Below are 8,785 nucleotides of genomic sequence, written 5' to 3'. Positions count from 1 at the left end.
CATAATGCAATTCTGACAAATTGATCAAATATATAATGTTTATTAGCAATTTGGTCATAAAAAATGTTTCAGAAGTTGGCACAAGTTGTCTAGTGTAACAGGGCCTTAAAACATGGAGCAGGCCCAGGGTTTGTTTTCTAAAATTAAATTATTCCTTTTTACATGAAGAAGTGATCGTCTGATCGATTTAAATTCTTACTGTGCAACAAGATACAAGCAGGGAAATACCCAAACTTTGTGCTCATTATTTAGGTAAATATATTAATTTAATTATCCCAAAGGGAAATTTGGGTACATTTAATATGGTATAAATTTAATTCCGTTTATTTATACAGCGAGAAGTCACAACAAATATTTTTTCAGGGCACTATAAAAAACACTCATACACATTATAAAAACCAATTACCGTATTTTTCGGACTATAAGCCGTACCGGACTATAAAGCTGCACCCGCCATTTGAAAAAAAAATCCACGAACATTAACATATAAGCCGCACCGGACTATAAACCGCACCCCCAACATAAAAACAAAACAAAAAAAAAAACAGTACACCCAAATTTGCCATCAAAAAAGTGAATTCAACATCAAAACATAAAAAGCAAACCTTTAGGAATTAAAGTTCGGAGGAATACGGTTCATATAACTGACCTTATTTTGGTAGTTTTCTTTAACAGTTTCTGGTCCAACAAAACGTCTCATTCATTGTCCTCCGGTGCACTGAAACCATCGAAGTCCTCTTCAGTGTCGGAGTTAAACAAGCTGAGAAAAGCTGCGTCACACAGCAGTATCTGTTCAGTGTTGCTTTCTGTGTCGCTGTCCTCCCGGGGTAATGCTGGCTCTGAAGCTGTGGTGGGAAAGCCCTCCCGCTCCAGCATACGTCACTGCATGGGATTCCTTCCCCGGGGAGTGCAATGAGGGGAAAAAAGTCTGCGGCTCTTCACTCAACGTTTATCCACAAACTGGTCCTGGATTAAGCTCCAAAGTTTTTATCAGTCAGATTCCACCGTGAAAAATGTCTGTTTTATCCCCTTTTATGAGWTTTTGGCCATTGACTATCTTTAAACCGCTGCTTCCTGGTCAACAGTCAGCTCTGGAAGCGATCGCTTTTTTGTTTTTTTTCCTTTCTTTTTTTGAAGCGAGTGGTTGAAGCAAATGGAGCATAAGAGCCCCCTGGTGGCTGAAGAAAAAAATCCATGTATAAGCCGCACCGGACTATAAGCTGCATGGTTCAAAGTTCAGGAAAAAAGTCGCGGCTTATAGTCCAAAAAATACGGCAGTAAAAGTTAACAAACAAAGGGAGCAGCAGATTGCGTTGAATCACTTCATCACAGTCTCCCATCCTGAGCAGCACATTGGTGAGGGTGGAGCGGAAAAACTCCCTTTTAACAGGAAGAAACCTCCAGCAGAACCAGAACCAGGCTCAGGACATCTGCCTCGACCGGCTGGGTTTGGAGGTCAAACACAAAACGACTAGAAACCTCTGATATAGCCTTTATAAACAGTTAAGGACCTGAATGTGTTTTATTTTACCATTATTTGTTACAATTGGAACATTCTTGATAAACTGATAGTATGCGTTAATCAGTTCAAAGAATCAGAATGGATAAAACAGCAGTAATATTGGAGGTATTGTATATGGAGGTTTGTTTCTCCTCAGTGTAGTCTGTAGACCTGGATATTCAGGGTTGTAGCCTCAGATCTCCCTGCAGGTGTTTAAGACACTCACATTGACTCTGACTATTTAAAAAAACATTATTGAACATTTTCATGAACACTTTCAAAACTCCAGTGACAGGACTGTGCACCTCTGTGACTTAGTGATGGAACTGAGAAACACTGCAAATAATTTCATGTTTTTCTGTTTACAAACTGGTCTTCAAGTGTTACCCCAGTGAGATACTACCTTTGTTAGTTTCATACCATCATACCAAGAAGGTGAAGTAAAGAGCAGTTTGACTGGATGAAGCAGCCAGATGCTAAAAACTAAACTTGGTTCTGTAATGGCAGGATTATACACTGCAAAAACTGTCCATCTTACCAAGTTTTAAAATCTTATATCAGCCAAAAAGTCTTTTTTGATCTTGTTTTGAGACTGATTTACTAAACAAGAACTGATTGTGTAAGAATAATCATCTTGTTTTCAGAATGTGTAAGATTATTTGTCTTGTTAGTCTGAAAATTTGACTCAAATTGTCAAAGATTTCAGTGGAGTAAGAAAATTTTACTTAGTAGGATTCTTGAAATACTTGATTTGACTCAATTTTCTTCTTATTTCAAGAATCTTACCAAATAAAATTTTCTTACTCCATTGGCAGAAATCTTTGACTTAATTTGAGTCAAATTTTCAGACTAACAAGACAAATAATCTTACACATTCTGAAAACAAGATTATTATTCTTACACAATCATTTCTTGTTTAGTAAATCAGTCTCAAAACAAGATCAAAAAGACTTTTTGGCTGGATATACGATCTTAAAACTTGGTTAGATGGACAGTTTTTACAGTGTAAAACCTGTTGATATAAATCAGCTCTCTCTGAAAACACTAACGTCCTGTTAATAAATAAAAATACTTTTAAAGTGACAAACATTACCTCTTCATACTGAGGAGACAATATCAGGACGTCCTCGTCTTGAGGTTGTGGGATGATTGAGTCGTTTACTATAATTAAGTGTTTTACATTTCATGTTCTTATATAAAGCTGATGAGAAGAATCAGTGGTTTAAAAAGAGTCTGCAGCTCAGTGAGAGTGGGAACCTGGGTTTGAAGAAGATATGGTTTTTTGTTCATCTCTTCTTGACAGAGTCTTACACCAAGATCTTCTCTTGACAAATGACGAGTTTTAGTCAATCAGGAAACCTCAAGGTGTCACACTCAGAGTGTGTGCTGTGAAAGACTCACGGCTACTACCACTTTAATTTCAGCTCAATATGTGCAAAAGTTAGAGTTAAACACGTTTTTGTGTTGGTATAATGTTGATTAACTGTGGCAGCCATCTTAAATTGCACCGACTCCAGAGGTTAATGAGTCATGAGTGGACTGAACATATAGAGCGCTTTATCAAGTCTCTCTGGACCCCAAAGTGCTTTTTACACTTACAGACATTCACCCATTCACACCCAGATGGCAGTAAGCTATACTGTAGCCACAGCTGCCCTGGGGCACACTGACAGAGGCGGGGCTGCCGCACACTGGCGCCATCGGACCCTCTGACCACCATCACTAGGCAAGGCGGGTGAAGTGTCTTGCCCAAGGACACACTAGCTGCGTTTCCATTGCAAATGCACGCAAAACTTTGTCGATATTCTGTTAATGTCGTAAAACACAGTTTCACAACTGCGGTGTTTATTAAAGTCTATTAAAGTCACGCGTGAATACGTTTGTTCTCGTGATAAGTCATTACAAAYATRGYRRYVATGGATGTAAACACATAGCATGTTGCTACCACGACACTAGCGCTCATCATCAGAGGAGACGTCGGCGACTTTTATCGAGGCTTTCCAGAGACAAGTCCCTACTTGGGAGCGGCTACGTATGCTGTGTTTTTGGGAAATTGTAGTCAGTGAGTTTATTTTATACTACTTCTGTGATATTACTACTATTTATACTTCCTGTTATCTTCTTCATCATCTTTTTCACCAGTAGAAACAGCTGGTTGTTGATCATGTGACTCCCATGATGCGAAAAAAGTGTTTCCATTGCAGTTTTGCGAAAAACACCAATTTTGATATGGCCGAAAAACCACCTCATCCTAGCGCAAAAACAGTTTGTCGAAAAACGTGATTTCTTTCGAAATTGATGTGTTTCCATTGAGCAAATTTATTTTCGAAATTCTAATTTGCGCATTTTCATGGTCAGTAGAAACGCAGCTAATGACTGAAACAGCAACCTTCCGGTTCCAGGACGACTCCCCTAACCACTCCACCACAGCCGCCCAAGATGAAAATCTGTCCTGGTTCTCATGAGATATTTTACTAACAGACACAGGCAAAAACACGATCTTCTGCCTTTAACTTCAGCAGTAGTGTGACAGGATGTCTTTCTGACTCCTTCAGAGTAAATGACCCAGATTAAACCAAGAGTGTAAAATAAGCAACAGTTACTATTCTTTTTACATCTTCAACATATTTAGTTTATCAGAATATCTAAGTTCAATAAGGTCATTAAACTTGTAGTAAAAATAAAAAAAAATCCTATATACATAATCCATTTTCTACAATAATCCTTAATTTGTTGGCATATGGATTTATTTCTTGTGCCACTGATGTGTTTTAGTGTTATCCTGTAAATAGACTGCCATGCTGTTGAAACACCATCATGAGCTGAAGATGAGCTACATGATAGTGTCTGCTTCAGGTTTGCTCCTTCTTTCTGACATCACAGAAAAACAAGTTGCAGTTCTGTTCTTCTATTTCAGTTTTTAAACACAGTGTCCACATCAGATACTGGACTGAAAACATTGAGATTCTAAAGGTACCATTCAGAGATGAAGGCCATAGGTCCATAATTTCATACATTTAAATCAATTAAGGCCCGTCCATGAGACAGTTTTTATTCATTCAGCCTCGTGTCCACACACATGACAGTGTAGAAGCCCCTAAAGGACATTTATTAAAACTGAATTCAAGAGTGAAAAGACCTTGAACCTTTCCAATTTTGTGTGGACAGCCTTAACACCTTTTAAAAACCACCATAGACCTCACCCCTGATCTAACCTACAACTCCTAGCGTGACAGACATGTTGACAGATGACATGTTTGATGCGATTTGAGCGTCAAAAACACGTCCAATGTCTCAAGTTGGACGCTCGGGAGATGCATGTCATGAAGAGCCTCTTGGTTGTTTACCTCTGTCGGTCTCTTTTGAATGGTGGATGAAATTAAGAAAGTAGCTTTGCTTTATTTACTGAGAGCATGAGCACATCGTGCTCAGCAGATAATTAATTCACCAGATAATTAATTCACCAGATAATTCTGAGACGTGAGTTTGGTGAGTTTCACCACCCCCGGAGCTGCGAGCTGACAAGGCTTGCTTTCAGTGATATTTTTGTCCCGAGGCCGGTTTGATGAGCCGATGCCCTGCGTCAGTGCCGATGTCTCCCGTCAGGACATCGACAACAAGCACTTAATTTCAGCTAAAGAGCTCCTGTCCGTCTGTCTCAGGTTGTTGGACATCATTCAAGAGAGCGTCCCGTTGGGAAATGTGTCACTACTTCACATAACGGAGTTTCTCTGGTTGACGCTGCAAAAACAAAAAAATGAGATTTCACAGCGTGTCCAAAGCATCTGACGCTTTGGACGTGCATCAAATGCTCAAAGCGTGCAGCAGTAGACTTGCTACAGCACTTCCCAACGCCCTTTGAATCAGTTTCATCATTGCAATTCAGAAAACTTAATAACTGATCCAATCAATTTAAAGTTTTTTATGCACATTTGGAGATTAAATTTACATTTTTAAAACAATTACATTATGGGAAAAAATGTTAGCGTTTAGTATGACTTTATGTGCTATTGATTTTTGCTATTTCATGAAATTTAAATATTTATAATTAAATACAGTTTAAACTAAATTTCTTTTGTCATTTGGACTTTTTTCCTTGTCTGGTGAAGTAAACATTTCATATCAAACACAAAAAACATCTCTGAACGGTGCAGGTGATGGAAAAATGAAACGAGTTCAAGCTATTGTTATAAAATTCTTTATTTCCACAGGAGGTTGTAAATGCTCATTAAAAACAATTATTGTTGTAGCTGAATCTTTTATAAGAACCTCCACACCAATTGTCAGATTTTATGATCTCCAGTTGGGTTTAATTTTATTTTCTATGTACACAAGGACATTTCTAAATTGTCTTTTTTTATCAAAACTGTTTGTAAATTAATAAAACGATCCAAAAACACTAAAGGTCTTTCTGTGAAGTCATTTTTTCCCCTTGGTTTAATGCTAACATGTTTTCTGTAAAGGCTTTTAAAAGAAGCGTGATGATACTACCTGAGAATCTCCATTAGTCTGTCTGATGGGTTTCTGCTCAGAATAGTAAAGTTTATATAACAGATTGATAGAAAAATAATCATTACTTCACATGAAAATACAAAAACAATGTAAAGACCATTCCATTGTTTTAACTACACACCTGTCTGTGCTGTTCACAGGAATCAGATGAAATGTTTGAGTTCTGAGAGCCTGTGTGTAGCTCAAAGCCATTTACTTTTTGACTGCTTGAATGCATGTAGTTGATGTAAGACACACATAATTAATTTACACACACATTATTCACACAACATGCAAATATAATACAATTTTGCGCTAATCATTAATATAACAACCCCAACACAAGACAAAAACTAGACGCCACATAGCAGTAGCATAATGACCCCCAACACCGAAATACTCGTCTATTCCTACGAAATTTCATGCTGCTAGCGCTCATTGGTGGGCCCGATGGATAGCCCTTCATCAGTGCTAAACAAACAAACAAACAAAATCTTAAGATCCTATGTTGAATAGTTTTTGAGTCATATGTATGTCCCGATACCCCCTTTTTTTAAGATAAAGTGAGAGTCGGCGAGGGGTGTTATGTATTATGTATTCATAATAAATAGATAAACAGTAGGAAAATAGTACAACAACACTTTTAGCCATTTGTTCTATTCAGGTTGTCTTTATTCAGAGCAGCTATTTTAAGTTCCTGTTATTTTAATTTTTTAACTATTAGCTTTGCACATTTTTATATTTATATGGTTTTACTGATCCTAAATAGCTAGGGGGAATTAAAATGAGCACAAAGTAAAGATCAAACTGGGGAGGCCATCAATTTTGGGGGGTGGGCATAGCCCCTCCCGGCCACCCTCACTTGTTCCACCCCTGGTGATTGACAGGCGCTGATGAGCTGAAGCCACAGCACTGAACATCTCTGCTGGATGTGAAAGACGAGTTACTGTATATGTGTCTCTAGCAGGGACAAGACTGCTTAAATTAGTGTCTGCTGAGTCATGAATCTGTAGCATTTAGAAGTCCAATCTGCAGCCAGCTGTGCTCTGAGCACATCAGCTGGAGGCTTGTTATCGTGGTTGCACAAATCAAACGAGCGCTGCTGTGACCACTGCCCCACGTGTGGCAGCACCTCTACAGGCCAAACCACCAGCAGCCCATCGGCCCACAAACACATCGACCCACTGGGAAAAGTCTGGACTTTTAGGACAGTCTGCCCCTGTGCACAGCACACAGAGGGGTTCTGTATGATTGACAGCCAGGTAATCCCTTTATGGAACAGCGCTGTGATGGCTGCTTGTGATGTTCCACACATGGTGCATACTAGTGAGAACAGAGTTTTAAAAACGATGATAAAACAAAAAAATAGTGTGCACACCAGCAATAGTTTCCACCCTGAGTATGAAAGTGTGCCCCGAGAGTCAAACTGTCTCCAGCAGGAAGCTGAAGCTGATAGCTGCTGAGCAGAGTGTAGCGACAATGGACATGTCCAAAAACATTTTGTAATGAAACAAAATATTGACGAAGCGAGTGGATATGAGTTCTACAGTGTTACATTCCCCCTGTGCCTAAAACCTTTCTAAAAGTTAATTTTGTGTGAAGGAAATGAAAATTTTCTTTTTCCTGCTCTCCATTTCTGTGTGAACAGCCAGCTTTCACCCACAATGCATCATGGGATTGGGTGGGTGAAGAAGGATGATTTCAGTTACAAGCATTTTTATACGTGCAGACAACTTTTCAGATAAGGTGGGGGGTTCGAGGGGCTCATTGGTGGGTCTGATGGACAGCCCTTGAACAGAGCCCAACACCAAAAATTTTTTTAATTAATTAAAATAAAAAAAGCTCATATGTTGAATAGTTTTTAAGTTAAAAGCATTTTTGTATGTCTAGTCACCCCCTCTTTAGATGGAGCCCCCTCCTCAAATATGGGTCTATCTTAAAACTTGGTTGGCAGGTGCAGTCTAGGTCGGACACATCTACAATCTTACCAAATTTCATGTTGATCAGTGCAGCCCTTTTCGTGCTACAATTGATCAAAAATCCCTAAAAGTATTAAAATAAACAGTGCGGAGTCATTAACTTTTCTTTTTCACAACTTCTGAAACGTGTCTGTCTCTTGTTGTCAATAATAAAACTAAAATATAGAAAGAAAAACACTCAGAGAAATCCAGGGAGAAAAAACTTGTTTATCTGTTTCGTTGCCAATTAATAGCCCTAAAAGCAGTTCACTGAACCTCTCTGGACAGAAAGTTTGTTCACACCTCCATGGGTGAGTCTGTTATGATGACATCAGTGCCTCCTGGGTGGCATTGCAATCAGAGGTGCTTGGAAAAACACACACAATAATAAACACAATTCAGACACCACAAGTACAAGTGACGCAATCTTTTCCACACATTGATACTTGATTAAGTCCTCTGATATATCTTTAGCTTTTTGCCATTCATCAGTTTTTTTTCTAATAAACCCTATACTGGATCTTTTTCTTATCTAAATTTCAAACTACAAATTAAAATTACAAGCCGTTATGAAGGGCCGTCGATCTGGACCATGTGTACATCTGACTGACAAGGTTGCCACCCAATCAATCACGTTTCATTAAGCGCAGTCCATTACAACAGTTTGAAACAGCTAGTCACGCACCGAGACATGTCCAAGTTTGCAAAGTTGCTCCAGCCACGCTCTATGGCAAGGGTGGGCAACTGGTGGCCCACGGGCCACATCCGGCCCGCAAGTGGCTTCCATCCGGCCCACCAATGAGGCCCCGCCCTCAACCAATATATATATATATAT

The sequence above is a fragment of the Austrofundulus limnaeus genome, unplaced genomic scaffold (assembly GCF_001266775.1).
Source record: "Austrofundulus limnaeus strain Quisiro unplaced genomic scaffold, Austrofundulus_limnaeus-1.0 Scaffold1247, whole genome shotgun sequence".
Taxonomy (NCBI): domain Eukaryota; kingdom Metazoa; phylum Chordata; class Actinopteri; order Cyprinodontiformes; family Rivulidae; genus Austrofundulus; species Austrofundulus limnaeus.
This window is presented reverse-complemented; position numbering follows the sequence as displayed.